This window comes from Schistocerca serialis, chromosome 9 (genome assembly GCF_023864345.2).
Source record: "Schistocerca serialis cubense isolate TAMUIC-IGC-003099 chromosome 9, iqSchSeri2.2, whole genome shotgun sequence".
Classification (NCBI taxonomy): domain Eukaryota; kingdom Metazoa; phylum Arthropoda; class Insecta; order Orthoptera; family Acrididae; genus Schistocerca; species Schistocerca serialis.
The window spans coordinates 490,407,344-490,430,457 of record NC_064646.1 but is presented as its reverse complement, the minus strand read 5'-3'; the positions used below and the strand labels follow the sequence as shown (position 1 = coordinate 490,430,457).

Sequence of the window (23,114 nt, the reverse complement as noted above, 5' to 3'; positions counted from 1 at the left end):
GCGTCGAGGGCTAAAGTTTATGGCTTTCTTGACTATCACTACAGTGCTCAAACTTTCCGTTAGCTCTGCGTGCCACTTTATAAGTGTGTTCGTATTTTTCGGCCGTCGCGCGATGTGTTTCAGTGGTCGCAAACGTTCTGACTGGGATGACACCTGGCGACCGCAAGGCGAAGCAGACGTGCCGCTGGCTCTGTACGGTGGAACCCAAGGAGTGTGGCCGGCGCAGCAGTAACTGCAAGAGGAGCCGAGACACTGGCCGCGCAAAACGGTAACTCACTCACTTCTTGTTACACGTCAATTGTAAGCTTAACATGTTTATCACAATCGGTTTATCAGGCATTCGAGAAGAAAAATGAATGATTAAAATGTAGCGAGGGAGGAGAGAGAGAGAGAAAGAGAGAGGTGGGAAGTCTACTGAGAAAAAACAATCATAATACGATGGGCGTTAAATAAGTAATGCAACAGTTCTTTTCTGAAAGCAGGATCGCAATACTCCATATTATTATACTAGAACAAATAAGTCCTCGGTCACAAATATTAAGTCAAAATTGACCAGGTTTCGACGCTACTAAGAGCGTCGTCTTCCGAATTAAACTAACTGTTCTAAAACGTAACAGGTATATAATACATTAATAAACTAAAGTGTGTACTGACTGGAAAGAGATGCAGTACTTACAAGTCACATTCTAAAAAATCTAAGCCTGAAAGGCTTCATTCAAAATTAGACACATGGAATTGTAATGAAGCAGAGTCAGGTATAACGTAAGCACTAATAATAATAAGATGAAGTTAATATTTATGTGCTTTAAACAGAGATGCATTTTGTAACGTAAAAAAACCTCAGTTATGACATACAAGAAAATGGCAAAAACGTAACAGGAAAATAACATTTCGGCAAACTGCATGAGGAAATCTGAATCAAAGATCAAGCAAATGGCTTTATACAATCGAAAAAGTTTTTATTTCGCAGCTGCAGCTGTTCTTTGAGAATGAGGCCATCATGACGAGATAGTTTGAAAATCTCCAATTCCTCTAAAACATCTAACCTACGTCCCTTCTTTTCGGTATGCAGAATATTGCTATCGCCAATGGCTTTAGGCACGTGTCCAGTAATTAAGAGATGATCGGCAAAGGATGAATTTAGGGGACTGGTGTCGTTCTTTCTCAAAAGATGTTCTTTATATCTGATTGCGAAAGCACGTCCAGTTTGCCCTATATAATAGGAGGAGCAGGTATCACAGATGATCTTATAAACGCCAGAACTTTCTGTAGGGGAGCGAATAGATTTCAGATTATGAATGAAGTTTCTCTTCAGATTATTATTAGTAGAGAAGGCAACATTGCAGTTGTTGTATTTGTTGCGAAGCACGCGCTGAATCTAATAGGAAATGGGTCCTACGAAAGGAATAGAAAAGCGTTTTTTTTTTTGGGTTAACTTCAGCGCGTGAGGTGTTGAGGGTAGTAGTTCTTGCAGTTTTCTTTTTGTGGATATCGTCCACTATGTTAGGCGTATATTAATTATTGACTCCTATGGTTTTAAGTAAATTAATCTCCTCATTAAACTTTTCTGTTGAAAGTGGCATAGAGGTGACTCGGCGGACGGCACTATTTTGGCTACAAAACCCAATTTTCCAGGATAATCTCCGTTCAATGCCTGGTCTTACGCCACCTTGTTGTGGGGTCCTGCACGCCTGCATGGTACCACTCCACAGGTCGACGTCAGGGCCAACATCTTGCTGCTTCAATAACCTCTCTGTCATCCCCCTTTTGCTCCCTGTGGCGAGCATACTTCATTGGGCCAAACAGATGGAAGTAGGAAGGTGCGAGATCTGGGCTGTAGGGTGGATGAGGAAGAACTGTCCAACGAAGTTTTGTGAGCTCCTCTCTGGTTTGCAGGCTTGTGCGAGGCCTTGTTTTATCATGGGGAAGGAGAAATTTGTTTGCATTTTTGCGGCGACGAGCACACTGAAGTTATTTCTTCAGTTTCCTGAGGGTACCGCAATACATTTCGGATTTGATTGTTGCACCGTGAGGAAGGCCATCAAACAGAATAGCCCTTTCAGAATCCAACAACACCGCCGCCATGACATGCTGGCTGAGGGTGTGGCTCTGAAGTTTTTCTTCCAAGAAGGGGCGGAGTGGCGCCGCTCCATAAATGGCCGCTTTGATTCTGGTTCGAGGTGATGAAGCCAGGTTTCATTGCCTGTAACGATGTCTGATAAAAAATTTGCACTATCAGCCTAGTAAACGTGCAAGCAATTCCGCACAGATGGTCATTCGTTGCTCTTTATGGTCTTCTGTTAGGCGGTGAGGAACTCAACCTACACACACCTGTGAGTACCACATCTGGTGGACGAGCAGTCCTGGCTGTTGCGTAAGAGCGCAAGAGCATGTGAACACCCTAACTTTTACACCTTGCTATTTTATTAGTTATTTTTCTTTGGATCCCGTTAAAAGTAACGTAGATGCTGTGATCTGAAAGATACGGCATTTAAATCAACCGCGCTACAGCTCCTCTAGACTCGATGAAACTTCGCATCAGGGTCGTGAGCACACCTTCCCTTGTGCACATTGTAAAGGAGCTTGTGCACGTGCGCAACTGACGTGACGTAATGGCCTTACGGGACAAATATATACGGATTTGATAAGCAATGTGCACGGTTTACGGCGTGCACAGCTAGCCCTCAACACTCAGCTACAAGTTTACGTCAGTGCCACCAGGGGGCAGCATACTGCAGCAGACTTTTATCCACGTTCGCTTGTCATAAATCCCGCTAGGCAATAGCACACTCCATAGATTTCCAATTCATTCACTACATAGTAACATTAGATGAGACATCAGTATATGTTATAGTTATACTGATAGTTAAACCTATTTTGTGGGGTTATAAAAGAGATATAGTACATTAAGTTTTGAAATTTATCATACAGTAATCCATTTGGGGCGGTGAGAACCATGAAGCACATCATCGTCGATTGGGGGACTGTAGCATTTTTTCATGCTTCTGACATCTGTTGATCTTATGGTGGGTCAAGTTTATCTGTACTGCAAATAAGCATGACTACCAGCGAACATTTAACAAAGAAGTGTATAGTAAACCTAAGTTGCTGTGTGGGTGCAATGTAAGAGCGCTCGATTTTCAACCTGGAAGTTAATTCGTTAAGTAATACATGAATTAGAGGCCTTGTACATTTTTCCGAAAAGATTAAAAAGCACTGCCAAGCACTTAAATGTGATTTGCAGAGTATCCATGTAGATGTAGATGTAGAAATATCGGCGGTATGTGGTGTGTATTTTGTTTGGAAACTGGGTTTTTACATTCAGATACGGTGCTTGCTGTTGACAACAGTTCTTGGCCATGGGGCTCGTATTCAGTAGCGAATAACACAACTGTATTTCAAGTGCGTTTATATTTTTACAGATGTAATGACAATATGATTTTTACACCCATTTTTATTCAATAGTTAGGATGATTACTGTTTCCGGTATATTGTACATAAGGGTGTCTACACTATTTTTGTTATTAACGAGACGACTGAACCCATGGAATTGTGTGATTCAAATTATTTACATACGTAATGACGACAGGATACTTGTAGTTCCCTTTTTTATATCAAACAATCATGATAGTTCTGTATTTTCGCAGTTACTTACTGTTTTACTTGTGTAACGACGATACGACTTTTGTTAAGCACTGGTTTTTGTTCCTCTTGTGTTGTTCATCGTGGTTCTGTTCTACTTTTGTTTGTACGAAGTTTCTGTTAATTGACTGAATAACTATATGGTGTCTTTTACGCTTGATTGTCATATCTGTAGTCCGTTCAACTGAATATTTCATTTATGTATTCACAGCGTAATAATTGTAAGTAATTTTTGCATTCTACTGTTAAGGTGAGCTTGTATCTATACGTATTTTTCAGTTCAACCTCTCGCAGCTAAGTCATTAGCTTTGGTTGAAACGAATATGATAGCATACAACCGAAATACTGCAGTAGACAGATGCCGAGCAGGATGTTTACATGTTAACATCTTTGGTTAAGGGGCCGTGCCTGGACAGTCCAGTACAGCACAGCACGTTGGTTTGTTCCCTCAATCCACTGACGGCTGTGCTTCTGTGAGGCGATCGACGAGTGTTTAAATGTGTTCTTCGTGTTCCAGAACGTGTGTCTTTCGTTTTACGTATGCAATATTTCTCCGGAAAAAGTTCTGTTCAATGCTCCATGGACGAATTTCAGCCTAAAACTGATAGCTGTAAAAAAAACTTTTTTAACCCTATGTGCGTCACATTTAGAAAAAAATTGGGGAAAATTTTTTTGTGATGAATATTTACTGTATATGTTGCACATATGCCATATCCATTGCAAAAGTTCTTTTGAAGCTATTGGTTAATAAATAAAATAATGATTCCAAATGGCATCATTAGAAATTACATAATAATTACCCCAAAAAATGCATACATAACTGTATTGTAAAGTTACCGTATTTCTGTCCCTAGCCCTTGAGGAACTACATAAAGTTGGTTTCACAACCAAGAATTTCAGTATACACAGAATAAAACTAAGCACCTCAGTTACTGTTCTCTCACAAATGCAGTAGCACAACTCACGACACTTCTCTGTTCTGCACTTCAAACAAACGGCGAGTCATGAAAGGAAACGTCACTGTCATCTGTTGGCCAAACTTGGAACTACGTGAAGCGATGCCAAACGGTATCATTGAAGCATTGGGAAGCTCAAGAAAAAACCAGGAATATTTAATGATGCCATTTGGAATCGCAGACGCAGAAAGGGTTAAGTACGGTTTCATCAACACGACGTAAATTCCCACTAACACAAAAGTTGCGAAACGGATAGTAAAGAAAGCTTAAAAATTATTTCGTCCTTGCATAAACTGTACTCAATTATTGACCCATGGCTGGCTCGCGTCATGCCTTGTTTTTTTATCATTGGGTGCAGTCCAGTGGTGCCTTATTTCTTCTTCGGTTACCGCCATAACGTCGCAGTCTTCTCTCCGTGAATGGCAGCAGCAGAGCGTATCGATACTAGTACTGCTGTACTATCTGTGGTGTGGCGAATATATTTTCCAGGTGTGCTGTGTGTGGCAGTTGGGAGCTCAGTCGGGGCGCAGCAGCAGTGAAGTCGGGAGTCGGGATGCAGCAGCATTGAAGTTCAGTCGGGCACGGAGTTCAGTCGAGGGGACGAAGCAGTCGGGGACGGAGCGCCAGTGAGGTGCGGACAGCCAGTACTTGCCGACCGCTGGCCACACACACGTGCTGTCCGACGGAAGGAGACTCGAGCGGGAACGACAGTTGGTTGGTCGTTGGGTCGGTCGTCTCATCGGGCGACGTGTATTTGGTCTTTTGTCCATTTCTGGGCCTCGTCAGTTGGTCATCTTGCCAGACGTGGATCGGTTCCTCCCTTGTGCAGAGATGTCGGGTGGCCAATGGGCCAGTGTTACCTCTGCATGGGGGTTCCGAGCCAGAGCGCCCGGGTCGCCGTGTCTCCGAGTTCCGAACGGACATCGAGTCGGGGCGCAGCATCAGTGAGGTCCAGATAGCCATGATTCGCCCGACCGTTGCCGATACACGTGAGTGGCGATGGCCTTGCTTGGCCGTTCGGTCGGTCGTCTGATCAGACGACATGTATTTGGTCGCCGACCAACTATCGGCTCTGTGTGTGTGTGTCGACTTGTGATTAGTCTTTGTTGTTGTTCAGTGAAATCACTGGGCTAGCAGGACAGAGCGGATGCGGTTATATTTGTGGAAAGGGGCCAAAATAAGTTACTGTCAGTTGCACTCAACATATAAACTTTATTTCTTAAAACACACAGTCACACAAGCAAGAATCAAAACTCTCAAAGTTTTAACGAAAGACCTCCTTTGATTAAATTTAGATCAGCTGAAGGCCTCATCGAAAATGCAAGGCACAAGGCCTAAGCAAGGAACTGATATACAGGAGTTCTTCTGAAGGTTTCACTTCTTTAGAAATTTTTTTTTATCTTCAGTGTAAATAGGCGGAAAGCCTTAGATTAAATTTTTTTCCGTAGAACTCGGCTGAAGGCCTCACATTAGTCAAGAAATGTGTTACAGCTTAAGGCTGAGACAAAGATTTTCAAATTTTAAATAGGCTGAAAACTCGGCTAAAGGCCGCATTTCAACAAAAGAATTTAATGGCTTAAGGCCTAGGAAGAAGAGCTTTCAATTTGAAAAGGCTGAAAGCCTTATCTTGAAATATTTCGTGTGTAATTCGGCTGAAGGCCTCATACTAAGGAATAAGAATCTTATGACTTAACGGCAATTAATTTCAGAGAGTTAAAACTCGGATGAAGGCCACACACCATGCTGAAAACAATTTTATGGCTAAAGGCCTAATGGGAAGAGCCTCTAAATTTCAACTAAAATATGCTAAAGGCCTTATCCTAAAATGCTTCACATAACTCTCAGTTCAAGGCCACATACGAAACCCAAACAATCTCATGGCTTAAAGGCCAGACAAAGAAATTTCCAATTTTCAATTAAAGCTGGAAAGCTCGGCTGAAGGCCACATAAAAACCAGAAAATATTTCTTACGGTTTAAGGCCTAGACAAAATTTTTCAACTTTAGAGTTGAAAAGGCTGAAAACACGGCTGAAGCCCACATACCAATTTGAAACCAATTTACAGCTTAAAGCCTAGGCACAAGGAATTTTCAATTTTAATTTTGAAAGGCTGAAACTCGGCTGAAGGCCACATATCAAACAAGAAACAATTTTTTTTATAGCTTAAGGCCTAAGAAGAAAAGCCTTGCAATTTTAATAAGCTCGGCTGAAGGCCATACAGAGTACTTAAGACTATAAAGGAAATCACTATGTGAAACACAAGGAGCGGCGCTCAGAAGGTTCCAAGGATCGGCCTGGGAAGGTAAGACTAACGCACGTTTAGGTGAGACAGGCAGCCAGACCGACAACCTCTTAATTGGAAGGCAACCCAGCCGAGAGCCAGTCGACGAGCCAACCAACAAGATCAGTTCTGCTCCACCAGACCAGCAAAACAACAACAAGATGTCATAGCTCAACGTTCTGGATACTGGTGCCAATCCAGCCAAATCAGAATAAACGCCTAAACTACCAACAACACCTGAGCTATCGAACTACACGCCGTGCTGGACAGCATCAACACGAAGAGGAAAATACACTGTCAAAAACTGCATCAACTACCAGGGCAGGTCACCGGAACGTCAACGGCCACAAGTCAGAAGAGACCGCTGGTAACTTCATTAATGAAGGACTGAATTAAATTAAGTTAAAAACCACACAGGAGGACGGCTGCAATTCTAGCCAACTTCAAAGCACACACGTTGTTGCTCGCGGGAATCTCCCAGAAAGCGACAACCAGGCTCAAACGAAGAGATGTGATAGTAGTTGAGGCTTGATAGTAGGATGAGTGAGCACTCAACCTTCGTGTCCAGGATCGGTGGGCGACGATTTTTGTAACCCTCGCAAGAAGCGCCTCACAACTCCAACCGTGCGAGCACGCCGCCAGCGGCTCCGGCCTGACAACGCGCCACGGAGACTTCCTCACTGCTCTGCCCCAACCGACCGAATGCCACACACCGTACCGTAGAAAAATATATCCGCCACACCGAGGACAGTACGGCAGTACTAGTATCGATACACTCTGCTGCTGGCTCTAACGGAGAGAAGACAGCAACGTGATGGCGGTAACCGAAGAAGAAATAAGGCACCACTGGACTGCAACCAATGATAAAAAACAAGGCACGACGCGAGCCAGCCACTGCTCAATTATGTTCAAAACAACAGAATTCCACAGAAACAATTAATCCTTTTTTCAAATTATGGACATTATTAACATTATTATTAATATTATTATTATTAATGATATTATTATTATAATTATTATTATTGACAGCAGTTGAAGCTGTAAAATATGTTGATAAGCATAACTATTATACAGCATATGACAGGCCGCTGTGACCGAGCGTTTCTACGCGCATCAGACCGGAAACGCGCTGCTGCTATGGTCGAAGGTTCGAATCCTGCCTCAGGCATGGATGTGTGTGATGTCCGTAGGTTGGTTAGGTTCAAGTAGTTGTATGTCTAGGGGACTGATGACCACAGATGTTAAGTCACATAGTGCTTAGAGCCATATGAACCATGTACAGCACACGCTAATTCAGAGTATACAACTATGAGCCGCCACTGTGGACGAATGTGTCAGCACTGCCAACAGAGACATCCAGTAGATCAGCGACGTGTTTGGCTCTGAGCACTATGGGACTTAACTGCTGTGGTCGTCAGTCCCCTAACCTAAAGACATCACACACATCCATGCCCGAGGCAGGATTCGAACCTGCGACCATAGCGGTCTCGCGTTTCCAGACTGTAGCGCCTAGAACCGTTCGACCACTCCGGCCGGCAGCGAGGTGTTTGATCGTGATTAGACGATCACCTCGAAAGAGAATTGTCGCATATTTAAAAAAATGCAACACCTGGAAGGCTACCGAACAGGAGCCAGAACGAATAACTTACCTTGAAAGTTCTGAGAGTTCAAAGGAGACGCCACAGGAAGGGCGTGGGTTTGGGCATTGGCCGTGGAAATGGAAATGAGCGTTTGGCGTCAATGGCCGGGAGGCCCCTCGCGGGGCAGGTCCGGCCGCCATATCGCAGGTCTTATTACATTCGGCGCCACATTGGGCGACCTGCACGCCGGATGGGGATGAAATGATGATGAACACAACACAACACCCAGTCCCTGAGCGGAGAAAATCTCCGACCCAGCCGGGAATCGAACCCGGGCCCAGAGGACGGCAATCCGTCACGCTGACCACTCAGCTACTGGGGCGGACAATTGGCCGTAAATGTTATGTACACTCACGAGGTATCACGTGAGCTGACTTGTTGAGCCGCGAGCGCCGCAGTGCGTTGGCGGTGACCATGATGTGGTCGTACTTGAGGCCGCACTTGACAGTGTCCAGAAGCGCCAGCAGTGTGGTCTGCCCGCACAGTACAACGGCGGAGGTGGCGTAGCTCGTGGGACAGTTCAGAACAGACAGCGGTCCAAGAGGGACATCTGTATAGGTCTGGCCTGGAACCTGGACTTTTTGTATTTGCCCTGGCTCTCCTCCCGCTCATACGTAGCCGTGTACCTCCCTCCATGGGACTTTGCAATCAGGACTAGTGTAATTTCATTCAAGTCATTATCCAAAGTGACTCAGATGAGCAATTAAAGACTGCAGTTATTCAAGTCTTACCTTTGCTCGATTATTACCCGTCAGCGTTCTATAACTCTTTCAGACTTCCCGTTAGCCACCTCCACGTTAGCTGACTGGACGGACCTTCTCCAGTCTCCAGTGCACTGAGTGTCTGTACCGCTCCCTGGACGCGACACACTGCCGCACGTTCCAGCACTGCTGGAGGCACAGCTGTGTACAGCCGGCGGGCGCACGGCACATGGACTGGTTTGCGCGACATTTTTTGCGATGACGACGTACGCCTCACCCAGCGGTTCACTCTGCAAGCGTCTGTGAATATCTGAGTGCTCTTGTTTTCCGCTGAAAGAAATACAATGACACGTCTCTGCTTGCAACGCACATCCGCTACAGACGCCATTTTCAAAGCCATATACAGGATGGTCCAGTGATAGTGACCGGGCCAAATATCTCACGAAATAAGCATCAAACGAATAAACTGCAACGAACGAAACTCGTCTAGCGTGAAGGCGGAAACCGGATGGCGCTATGCTTGACCCGCTAGATGGCGCTGCCATAGATCAAACGCATATTAACTGCGTTTTTTTTAAAATAGGAACCCCCTTTTTTTATTACAGTACGTAAAGAAATATCAACGTTTTAGTTGGACCACTTTTCTCGCTTTGTGGTAGATGGCACTGTAATACTCACAAACGTATAATTACGTGGTATCACGTAACATTCCGCCAGTGCGGACGGTATTTGCTTCGTGATACATTGTTGTTGTTGTGGTCTTCAGTCCTGAGACTGGTTTGATGCAGCTCTCCATGCTACTCTATCCTGTGCAAGCTTTTTCATCTCCCAGTACCTACTGCAACCTACATCCTTCTGAATCTGCTTAGTGTATTCATCTCTTGGTCTCCCCCTACGATTTTTACCTTCCACGCTGCCCTCCAATACTAAATTGGTGATCCCTTGATGCCTCAGAACATGTCCTACCAACCGATCCCTTCTTCTGGTCAAGTTGTGCCACAAACTTCTCTTCTCCCCAATCCTATTCAATACTTCCTCATTAGTTATGTGATCTACCCATCTAATCTTCAGCATTCTTCTGTAGCACCACATTTCGAAAGCTTCTATTCTCTTCTTGTCCAAACTATTTATCGTCCATGTTTCACTTCCATACATGGCTACACTCCATACGAATACTTTCAGAAATGACTTCCTGACACTTAAATCAATACTGGATATTAACAAATTTCTCTTCTTCAGAAACGCTTTCCTTGCCATTGCCAGCCTACATTTTATATCCTCTCTACTTCGACCATCATCAGTTATTTTGCTCCCCAAATAGCAAAACTCCTTTACTACTTTAAGTGCCTCATTTCCTAATCTAATTCCCTCAGCATCACCCGACTTAATTAGACTACATTCCATTATCCTTGTTTTGCTTTTGTTGATGTTCATCTTATATCCTCCTTTCAAGACACTGTCCATTCCATTCAACTGTTCTTCCAAGTCCTTTGCTGTCTCTGACAGAATTACAATGTCATCGGCGAACCTCAAAGTTTTTATTTCTTCTCCATGAATTTTAATACCTACTCCGAATTTTTCTTTTGTTTCCTTTACTGCTTGCTCAGTATATAGATTGAACAACATCGGGGACAGGCTACAACCCTGTCTTACTCCCTTCCCAACCACTGCTTCCCTTTCATGTCCCTCGACTCTTATAACTGCCATCTGGTTTCTGTACAAATTGTAAATAGCCTTTCGCTCCCTGTATTTTACCCCTGCCACCTTTAGAATTTGAAAGAGAGTATTCCAGTCAACATTGTCAAAAGCTTTCTCTAAGTCTACAAATGCTAGAAACGTAGGTTTGCCTTTCCTTAATCTTTCTTCTAAGATAAGTCGTAAGGTCAGTATTGCCTCACGTGTTCCAGTGTTTCTACGGAATCCAAACTGATCTTCCCCGAGGTTGGCTTCTACTAGTTTTTCCATTCGTCTGTAAAGAATTCGTGTTAGTATTTTGCAGCTGTGACTTATTAAGCTGATAGTTCGGTAATTTTCACATCTGTCAACACCTGCTTTCTTTGGGATTGGAATTATTATATTCTTCTTGAAGTCTGAGGGTATTTCGCCTGTTTCATACATCTTGCTCACCAGATGGTAGAGTTTTGTCAGGACTGGCTCTCCCACGGCCGTCAGTAGTTCCAATGGAATATTGTCTACTCCGGGGGCCTTGTTTCGACTCAGGTCTTTCAGTACTCTGTCAAACTCTTCACGCAGTATCGTATCTCCCATATCATCTTCATCTACATCCTCTTCCATTTCCATAATATTGTCCTCAAGTACATCGCCCTTGTATAGACCCTCTATATACTCCTTCCACCTTTCTGCTTTCCCTTCTTTGCTTAGAACACATTACGCGTGTTAAAATGGATTGCGGAAAAGGTCGATATCGTGTTGATGTATGGCTATTGTGATCAAAATGCCCAACGGGGGTGTGCTATGTATGCTACTCGGTATCCTGGACGGCATCATTCAAGTGTCCGGACCGTTCGCCGGATAGTTACGTTATTTAACGAAACAGGAAGTGTTCAACCACATGTGAAACGTCCACCACGACCTCAAACAAATGATGATGTCCAAGTAGGTGTTTCAGCTGCTGTCGCGGCTAATCCGCACATCAATAGCGGACAAATTGCGCGAGAATCGGGAATCAAGAAAAATTCGTTGTTGACAATGTTACATCAACATCGATTGTCGCCCGAACCATATTTCTATGCACCAGGAATTGCATGGCGACGACTTCGAACGTCGTGTACAGTTCTGCCACTGGGCACAAGAGAAATGACCGGACGATGACAAATTTTTCGCACGCGTTCTATTCAGCGACGAAGCGTCATTCACCAACGGCGGTAACGTAAATCGGCATAATATGCACTATTGGGCAACGGAAAATGCACGATGGATGCGACAAGTGGAACATCAATGACCTTGGCGGATTGATCTATGGTGCGGCATTATGGGACGAAGGATAATTCGCCCCCATTTTATCGATGGCAATCTAAATGGTGATATGTATGCTGATTTCCTACATAATGTTCTACAAGATGTTTCACTGCATGACAGAATGGCGATGTACATACAACATGATGAATGTCCGGCACATAGCTCGCGTGCGGTTGAAGCGGTATTGAATAGCATATTTCATTTCGTCGAAGCACCATACCATGGCCCGCACGTTCACCGGACCTGGCGTCCCCGGATTTCTTTCTGTGGGGAAAGTTGAAGGATATTTGCTATCGTGATCCACCGACAACGCCTGACAACATGCGTCATCGCATTGTCAATGCATGTGCGAGGACTACGGAAGGCGAACTACTCGCTGTTGAGAGGAATGTCGTTATATGTATTGCCAAACGCATTGAGGTTGACGGACATTATTTTGAGCATTTATTGCATTAATGTGGTATTTATAGGTAATCACGCTGTAACAGCACGTGCTCTCAGAAATGATAAGTTCACAAAGGTACATGTATCACATTGTAACAACCGAAATAAAATGTTCAAATGCACCTATGTTCTACATTTTAATTTAAAAAACGTACCTGTTACCAACTTTTCGAGTAAAATTGTGGATCATATGTTTGTGACTATTACAACGCCATCTATCACAAAGCGAAAAAAGTGGTGCAACTGAAACATTCATATTTCTTTACGTACAACACGAATATGTAATAAAAAAATGATTGTTCCTATTTAAAAAAAAAACGGAGTTGGTATCCGTTTGACCTATGGCAGCGCCATCTAGCGGGCCAACCATAGCGCCATCTGGTTTCCCCCTTCGAGCTAGACAAGTTTAGTTCTTTGCAGTTTTTTCGTTTGACGCTTACTTCGTGAGATATTTGGCCCGGTCACGATCAATGGACCACCCTGTATAGAACCGCCACCTCTCGGAACTCCGTGAAACAACAAGGGTGGAGGATGGAATATTCCACGACGTGCCACAACAAATTCCGCATATTTCTTATTGAATGCCAAACGTATGCAATATTCATTAAGCAAAGGCCACCCAAGACTACAAGAACTAACCTGGGACTTATTGCAATACCAAATAGTGCATCATAGTTGGAGCGGGACATTACGCTTTGGGCGAAGTGAATATTAAAGCAGTCATTAATTAATATATATGTGCCTAAATAAACTCTGACATGTTTCATTACTAACTTCTTTACAATAGTAGTCTGTGAAAGGAAAATTGAAAATATATAGGAAAAATAGAAAACATATTTTAACTCATCTTGATAATTTTTATAATATTTTTATGCCGCCACACCATGAACCACAGATCTCACTGAGAGGAGTTTGTAACGCTCATCAATACAGACAGACGTACCGTGGGTGCAACCACAGTTGGCAGTACTCTGCGTAATTTCGGTTTTACAAAAGCCTTTTCATTTCATAAAAGGCGGTAAGCACTAAGTTGTTGTGCTTCTTAACCCCGTCGGCGTTCATTTGCTCCCGAGAGAGTTTGGCGCCGAATTTGAATTTTGTTTACTGTTTCTCTCTCTTTCTGCATGTGTGCGTGTGTGTGCGTGTGCTCGCGAGCGCACACGTGCCTGCATGTATGTGTGTAAGCTCCTTTAGCTGTTTGTGTTGCCTTTTCTGTAAAGTTCCTTCAATGTGTTAAATAGTGTGCCTTTACAGAGTGTAGTGTTTTCATTTCAAACTTGTTTACCTTCTGCTGTTGCCTTCTATATGTGAAATTTATTTTCTACTATCAGTTTTTGGTGTAGACTGTGGTCGGATGTGAGTATTTTTAAATCTGTTGCTACTGTAATTGGGTGTTGGTTACGGACTGTTAGGTCGTCAGTAAATGTGCTCTAGGTACTGATACTTTTTAGGGCTCTGAGGTGTTCTGAGTGTCTTGTTTAAAAGTATTACATGTTTGTTCTATCTGATTGGGCAGTGTTGCATGTGAGCTAATATATTCCTGATCTGTTGAATTTATCTGTGTGTGTCTTCCGTGTTCTGAGTTTTTTCTGTGTTGTGTTGTCTGTCCTGTGTTCTATCTGAAGTCCGTGTTTCTTCAGTATGTTGCCTATTCTGTGGACAGTTCTGTTATTGTAGGTGAGAATGTGCCATTTTATTTCGTGTGTGTATTGTTGCAATTTTGTATCTTGCATTTGGTCATTGTTTGTATGTTGTGTTGATAAGGGTTGTGTAAGATTTTGTGTCTGTCTTGCGTTCGTTCCTTTTCTGTTTACAAGTGCATTGATTTAATTTCTCTATCGTATGAGGCTTGTAACCAGTTTCCTCTACTACACACCAAGCATTAGATCATTTGATGCCACATCATTGTAACTTGTTTTCCAATAAATGATATTCTGTTCAGTCTGCGGAGCATGATCTGAAGCTTCTTGTTTGTGTGCTACTGGGCGGTTCGACAGATTGTGAATGGTGATGCTTAGATGCTTATAGTTATCGATTTACAGAATATTGTGAAGTCATGGATGTTGCTCGTTATTCGTATGGGGATATCTATAAAATTTAGTGTGTTGTCTGTTTCTTTTTCTAAAGGGAATTGCAGTTTTGGGTGTAAGTTGCTTATTTCATTGTGTAGCTGTTCTATATGTATGTATGGTTCATTAGTCAGGCATATTATGACATCGATGTGACAGTACCAGTATATACGTTGGACTTTTTTGGTCTTATTATGTATCTGGAGATCCTGTTCTGTAAATTGTTCATGAATATGTTGACCACCAGGTAAATAATTGGTAATCCAATTGACAGGCCTTTATTTTGGGAATAAAATTTTTTGTTGAACCTGGGAATTTTGTGCTGTTACAGACTTAAATGTGGTTGCTGTTTCATTAATGTGTGGTACTGGTGGATACAGAAGCCAACCTCGGGGAAGATCAGTTTGGATTCCGTAGAAATACTGGAACACGTGAGGCCATACTGACCCTACGACTTATCTTAGAAGAAAGATTAAGGAAAAGGCATACCTACGTTTCTAGCATTTGTAGACTTAGAGAAAGCTTTTGACAATGTTGACTGGAATACTCTCTTTCAAATTCTAAAGGTGGCAGGGGTAAAATACAGGGATCGAAAGGCTATTTACAATTTGTACAGCAGAAACCAGATGTCAGTTATAAGAGTCGAGAGGCATGAAAGGGAAGCAGTGTTTTGGAAGGGAGTGAGACAGGGTTGTAGCCTCTCCCCGATGTTTTTCAATCTGTATATTGAGCAAGCAGTGAAGGAAACAAAAGAAAAATTCAGAGTAGGTGTTGAAATCTATGGAGAAGAAATAAAAACTTTGACGTTCGCTGATGACATTGTATTTCTGTCAGAGACAGCAAAGGACTTGGAAGAGCAGTTGAACGGAATGGACAGTGTCTTGAAAGGAGGATATAAGATGAACATCAACAAAAGTAAAACGAGGATAATGGAATGTAATGCAATTAAGTCGGGTGATGCTGAGGGAATTAGATTAGCAAATGAGACACTTAAAGTAGTAAAGGAGTTTTGCTATTTGGGGAGCAAAATAACTGATGATGGTCGAAGTAGAGAGGATATAAAATGTAGACTGGCAGTGGCAAGGAAAGCTTTTCTGAAGAAGAGAAATTTGTTAACATCGAGTATAGATTTAAGTGTCAGGAAGTCGTTTCTGAAAGTATCTGTATGGAGTGTAGCCATGTACGGAAGTGAAACATGAACGATAAATAGTTTAGACATGAAGAGAATAGAAGCTTTCGAAATGTGGTGCTACAGGAGAATGCTGAAGACTAGATGGGTAGATCACATAACTAATGAGGAGGTATTGAATAGAATTGGGGAGAAGAGGAGTTTGTGGCACAACTTGACAAGAAGAAGGGACCGGTTGGTAGGACATGTTCTGAGGCATCAAGGGATCACAATTTTAGCAGTTGTGGAGTGTAAAAGTCCTAGAAGGAGACCAAGAGATGAATACACTAAGCAGATTCAGAAGGATGTAGGTTGCAGAAAGTACAGGGAGATGAAGCAGCTTGCAGAGGATAGAGTAGCATGGGGAGCTTTATCAAACCAGTCTCAGGACTGAAGATCACAACAACAACGTGCAAAATAAAGGAAATACTAGTACCGTACGTAAACAGTGTTTATGAATTATAGCATAAAAGTTTTGTAGCATCAAAATACCTCAGTTTGATTAACATTTTTGGGAAGCGTTTTGCACACAGTTCGCCTACAAGTAGCACACAATGTTAATGTTTGCGCAAGGGCAGTGTGACGTCACTTTATTATCTGCAATATTTGGCCCAGTTCGTATCTCCTCGTGTTTTCGATGCTCCTCATGCTATTGCTGATTTCGTGCCTTTGTTTCTGTATCCATCAGACACAACTTCATTCTCTCAAATAATATGTGGTATTTAGCTATTGCTAATTTCCTGAGAATTTTTCCATTATATATTAGTATTAGGCTCCTAAAGAAATATCCTGTTATCTTATCTTTTTATTGGGACCATTTCGTAAAGGAGATAAGACTTTAATGAGCAGACGTTAAAAAATTAGAAGATAGCGAGGGGCCATATACTTATTTTGCGCGTTGCACAAATGTTCGCACACGTCCAGCTTTCCCTTAGTGCAGTTACAGAGTCACTTTTTTTGGAGACACCTGTATCTTCACATATGTTAACATTGCTTATATTAGAACTAAACAATGAGACTTCATGGGAACAAAAGCACATACACATTGTCTTGTAAAACAAATCAAACTTGAATACAACGTTTCTGTATTTATTGGGCAGGAGCTCAGCAGGAATTTCGCGTTTATTCTTGTTCAGTCTCGCTTTAATCAGTTTCAAGTTGATCAAGGTCCTGGCATGCCGGACACAACTATGCCAGCTGTCAATGGTAGTATTTCTTCCTGAGTCTTTTATGTGAGTAACAAGATGTTTAAGAACATTTGAAACCATATACCGTTACCGGAAATGTGCGCGACAAGAAATTTCCGTTTCTACTAACGCAACCACCTTTAGTTCCAACTTTCTTTGTATTTTCAGGCAAATACTGCTTAAATGAGCAACGCCCTCGAAATGGTGTGAGTCGCTTAGCAGTCATCAGGTACTCTTTAGGACTTGTAAGGTCCTGGGCCGAGGCCCTTAGGGTTGCATGATTTCAAAGCGGGGAGTTCGGTGGTAAAGGCCTCTCCTGTTGGCGCTCTGCTCACTAATGAAAAGGCGTGAGTGAGACATACATTTGTTCCACTTAAGTGTTACCATAAAATCATCTCCATGACCGTAAGGGCAGTGGACGCAGCATGCAGCCTTGGAACACACTGACTCATCTAACTAGAAACATGACGACAATTTCAGACTGCCAATTTCTGCTTCCCTAAGATTAGCTGTCGTAATTCAGATTCTTAATTCACTGCAAATTATTCGAACAACGGGCAATGAGTTACTCAGTTTTCAAGTATCGTAATAAAGATGACGAATAACGAAAGGATAACCACCTCGTCGTCATGCTGCGATGTGAGACTTACAATTTGAAATAATCAAACTTTTTAATCAATACTTTGCCTGCGATCGTAAGTTATATGAGATGACATTCACTTACTTAATATTATTTTCTGAATTTTATCCGCGGCCCCCAAACAAAATACGCTACTCCAGTGAAGTAGTTGAGGGTATTTGTCTGTAGTGTAGCCTTGTACGGAAGTGAAACATGAATAGTAATCAGTTTAGACAAGAAGAGAATGGAAGGTTTTAAACTATAGCGTTACAGAAGACTGCTGAATATTGGATGGGCAGAGGGTATCACGTACTAGGAGGTACTGAATCGAATAGAGAAAAAAAAGCAATTTGTCTTACAACTTGAATAAAAGAAGGGGTTGGTTGACAGGATCAGTTGGATGTAGGCTGCAGTGGGTTTTCAGAGATGAAGAGGCTTGCACAGGACAGACTTGTGTAGAGAGCTGCATCAAATCAGTCCTTGTATTGAAGAGCACAACAATAACTACTACAACAGCAATATCGATACTTCAGAGACCCTTAATTTCAGTGAACATTATACGTTTTGGTCCCACAAATGATACATTCATTTCTGTATACTTATAAGGCAAATTTCGTCTAGTTATGACACCAGCTTTTCCATTTGAGATATAGAAAAAGTATATTCACATTTTAAATCCTATGAGTCACTTTTTACAACATTTTATATATTTTCATTTGGTTTTTAGTGGGGGTAAATAAAAACAGTCTCTTCATTTGTGCAGGTATACTACGACAAAGAATGCCCAGAATGTTCCCAGCGAAATCATCAGCCGATCAAAGAGATCCCAGCTCCACCACTTCCGTAATGAAGATGGCTTCACACACTGCGATTACTGCAAGATTCAGCCTCAAGCATCGATGCTAACATTCGGAGTTTCTGTGCGTCACTTAGCCTCCACAACTTCGTATTAACTGCACGTTCTTCCAAGAATAAAATTTAATCGAAATTACTGTTTCTGTCTGATTACTGTTTTCCTGCTGCTTCCCAGCCAGTTCACTTACGCTGTCTGATAAAATTCCAAATGCCATCCAAACTGTATGTTTTCTCCTATTTTTCGGTAAAGCGGTCAGGCGAAACTTTCATTTGTCGTGACATAACAAAATATTTCCAGAATCATAAAAATATAAGGCAGATAAGAGAAGACCGACTTGATAAAGTCCTGTTTTCGGATGTAGTGCCAGAGTACCAGTTTTATTTCTTGCTGATCACAATTTTGAAACGTTTCTGAGATCAATCTAGGTTCAGAAGATTTCTGGGTCTGACAATGAGATTTGTTTGGTTTAAAGTTCGCTCTCTTAGTTGCAGAACTGTTTTTTTGATGGCTAGTTTACATCAGTGTTTAATAATCTACAGACTTGCGCAGCTGCATAAGCAACCAGTCGTATCAGTATGGAACCACATATCACAATATCACACATGAAATATCCCAGCGAAAAAACTGTATTCTGGATGCAAGAGGACAACGGAAATAACGACATTTTTTTTATTATATTGTAATTGTAACGTGGGATCTCTAGTGCCGAATATGTCGGCAAATATGATTTGGTTGTTTGTCTGATTTCACAGAAAGAATAAAAACATTGGTAAGTATGTAGCAAGAAGACAGCCTATTGTGTTGGAAGTACCAGTTCAGAGATCTTTCTTACTGTTGTTGCAGTGGAAATGGGTGAACAGCATTAGCATAATGGAGAAAAGTCCAAAGTTGGAAATAGAAATAACGTCACCATTTAAAAAAGTAACTATTCTCTGCAGATGAACCGTCTAACCACCATCTCATGCTATTATGTCGAATAAAAGAAAATTATATAGCAAACCTCACAGTAATCCACTGTGGCTTTTTTGTAGTAGATTTTCTCGCAGTCTGAAATGAAGTAAGAGAAAAACTTACATTATCTCTATATTAAAATCGACATTATAATAAATGAACATTGTTCCCGTATATCGTATTGACTGTCCACCAGTGGTCATTCTAGTTCTTGGTACAGTTGTCTATTTGTTCATTCCTGCTTGGATAAAGGAATCCAGCTTTCCGACTAAACTTATACACACTGCTAAATGAATCTTTCACATTTTATTCAGTCTTTTGTACTGTCTCACATCATTACAATGCGTCATTAACACGTACAAGTCTTAACCCACAACTCCTTGACAATCAGTCGTCATTTTACTTAACTGGAACACGATAGTTCAAATCTGTATTCCCAAGGCATGCGAGTAACGTTACAAATCATGTACGAGGGAAAATAAGAAATTGAAATAGAATTTTCTAAATTCTTAGGTGCTTATACTGGTAAGACTTTGAACTGGAAGTCACATGCCACATATCTTAAATGACTTAGTTCTGCAACTTTCGAATTACGGATTACAACAGATTTTGGAGATAAGTGTCAAAATACTGACTTTCATTTCCTGTTCTCATTCAGTAATGTTCTATAACAACTCTTAGTCAAGAAGGAAGGTATTTGTTGCACACAATCCCTTTAAACAGTTGTGCATACTGACCATCTCTCTTGCAGTATATTTACTAGTTTACGATTTTTGTTATCAGCGATCGATTAGTTTGAAAGCTACAGTAACAATCATAGATTCGATACCAGAAGTAGAAGTAACCATCACAGGTCCTTAGTGTGGCACAGAGACGAGTGACGCATTCAGCCATAAAAAATATTTGACCGGCTACCAAGTTAGGTGAAGCATTTAATGGGAAATGAAATTAACTTCAAAAGCAAACTGAACTGTTTAGGAACTTCTTCAGCTCCTCTCTACAGTTAAACAGAAGGTTTTTCTTACTCAATATCAACAGGTTCAACCACCATATACGACGTTTATAAACAAGATCAGATCTTAAGAGTTCCCGTCACATTAAAACTTAGTGCCGGAGCGAGACTCGAACTCGGGGCCTTTGTCTTTCGGGGGCAAGTGTTTTACCTACGGAGCTACTCAAGAACGGTTCACGAGTCGTCGTTAGAGCTTTACTTCCTCCAGTACCTCGTATACCACCTGGTCGAGAATTGCGGTTGGGTAGCTCATCTGGTGAGGCACTTGCCTGCGAAAGGCAAAAATTCCGAGTATGAGTTAAGCAGCCAAGAGATTTCGTTTCAGTGCACAGTCAGAGACGAGAGTTCAGACGGAAGAAGATAGATGACATACGCACTGTTTCATGTCTGGCCCCTGAAGTGCGTCTTCGGACCGTATCTCTCACGGGAATGGCCGAAGATCCACGCTGTTCTGTGGCTTCATATCTGACGCCTTGTATTATAAATGATTTCTATACGTATCGACTGAGTAGTTTTCGTTGATGTCCTGTGATTTTGTTGTAGAGCAAGGTTCTCCTCCTTACTCAACCCAAGCTAGGATTACATTATCATAAACATGACGAGTACAGGTAAAAAAAAATACATGTTCACAATGCGAAAAAAGCTACGATTAAAACAAGAATTAAAAGCAAAACGTACAGTAGGCATATCCATCAAAGTTAAGTGTATCGCCCGACAGTTAAAGGGGCAAATATTTGTGTAGTTTATGAGGAAAACAGTTTAACCGACATCGTAATTTAATGCTCCACGAAAGAACGCACACGCATGACAGAATGCTTGTAGTAAGAAACTAAAATACCCATTGCACGATCTTTCAGTCGTTGCTAAGAAATACTGTTCTGATCGCTTGGCATTGACATATAACGTGTCGATCTCCTCAGTAGGCACTGAATCTGAGTTATTGCAGAAAATCAGTGACCGGAAGCAACAGACTGGTAGAAAAATATTGTCACTTAACGTAAAAAAGCGGGGATCGTAATGTACTTCCAAGATAATATCACATGATATTATGCAACCGTCCAGGTCATTATGTATTTGAAAGCAAGCGCGTACCTACACCAAGTGAAAACGCAAAGAAGCAACCAAATACAAAGTGCCTGAGCTACAAGCACCGACGTAACCAACTCTGGAGATGGTAGCTCCAACAACAAAAACGTGACTACTCATGTGAGTTATCAGAATGATATAAGTGATTTAGGCTGGACAGAAACGGGAAGAAACTTGCTAGCTATTGACATAGCAAACGGAACTCTGTTCCATGGAATACATAACACAATAAGAGACACACTATCTGATTCCAAAATCTAGCAAATTCATGTGGTGACAAGATACATTTGTAACACACTGAGCAATATAATAAACTACATCGAGATGTCATGAGACGGAAAGACGGTGGTACCAGTGTAGAAGCGTGGATTAACGAGAGCAGCACTTACGATAACCTGTGTGTGTCAAGCCACAAGACATAAGCAGCCCAACGCCTTGACTCCTAAAGAGAGAAGACTTTGTTCTCATTATTACAGATAGTGTTCGACGTGAAATTTTGAAAAAGTACCGCAATGACTGAATTTGCACCGATAGAACGAACTGTTACGGTTTTGAATGAATTATGCCTCTTATGGTTGACGGCGTGGGAGAATGTTTACCTTATGTTTTCTTTATTTGAAACACATCAGCAGCTCAAGAAGGGCCACGATTGTTTTTTTAATGAAATAACAGCAGAAAGCAAAACAGAGGCTCAGATGTGTAAATCAGATTTAGTTGAATCATTTTACAATGCTTGAGTTTCAATGAGAAGACCGTGTCACGAGACCACTTTTTGGGTACAGAGACAACGCATGGATAACAAATATTTGCAAGGAAATTAAATCGGGAAAGGAGAAGCCGACGTGCACAATCTCATGGGACGCCTGATTCATTAAGGACAAGTTATTTTTTGTGAAGACCTTCTACTTATGCTTTGCTCTCTGCAGTTCAGTACTGTACTTTTTTATATTTTCTGCTGATCTCAAAATTCAAGCCGTAAAAAAATGATTTACAAAAAGAAGCGACTGTGTGTTGTATGAGTTTGGGATCAGCTCCTGCCATCAGCACAGAGCGAGTGCGTAATATAAAAATACCTCTTTTTCGCAAATGCACTTAGTTTCAGAGAGTTTACTTATTCTTTCAATGATAATACAGTGAAATTATCTGCTACCAAGATCAAATTGACGCTAAAATCACTGACCGTCGTATTTTGCGCCTAAAGTCGGCGTGGCTCTTCAGCCTGGAGACGCAGTTGCAGGTAGTGGGCTGGGCAGAAATAACGCAATGTCGTTCGCTCAGCGCGACTTGCCCTTAGGAAGGGCGTTCGAAAACAGAATCAGGCACCAGAGCTGCAAAGAGCGAAGTCCATTCCGCTGTTGAACGTGCTACTGTAGCCAAACGCCAGGGGGTAGGACTTTCCGTATACTGCGGCATCCCCCACTAGGTTCGTAGCCTCAAAAAATCATATTTTCTTACTCAAGCAAGCGTTTTCAGATGAAATAAATGTTGTGATTTGTAACTTAAAAGTGCAAGGGTAATAATAGA

General features: G+C 41.9%; 2 protein-coding genes across 2 annotated transcripts in view; both read left to right on the top strand.

The window, feature by feature from the left end:
* LOC126418523 (uncharacterized) overlaps positions 1 to 18,584 on the top strand; it is a 202,846-nt gene extending 184,262 nt beyond the window's left edge. The window contains exon 4 of the mRNA XM_050085326.1: positions 18,449 to 18,584. The gene's annotated coding sequence lies outside the window, so the exon portion shown is untranslated. The remainder of the gene's footprint in view (positions 1 to 18,448) is intronic.
* The window catches only part of LOC126419730 (uncharacterized), a 203,762-nt gene that overhangs the window by 45,000 nt on the left and 135,648 nt on the right, over positions 1 to 23,114 (top strand). The gene's annotated exons all lie outside the window — the stretch shown is intronic.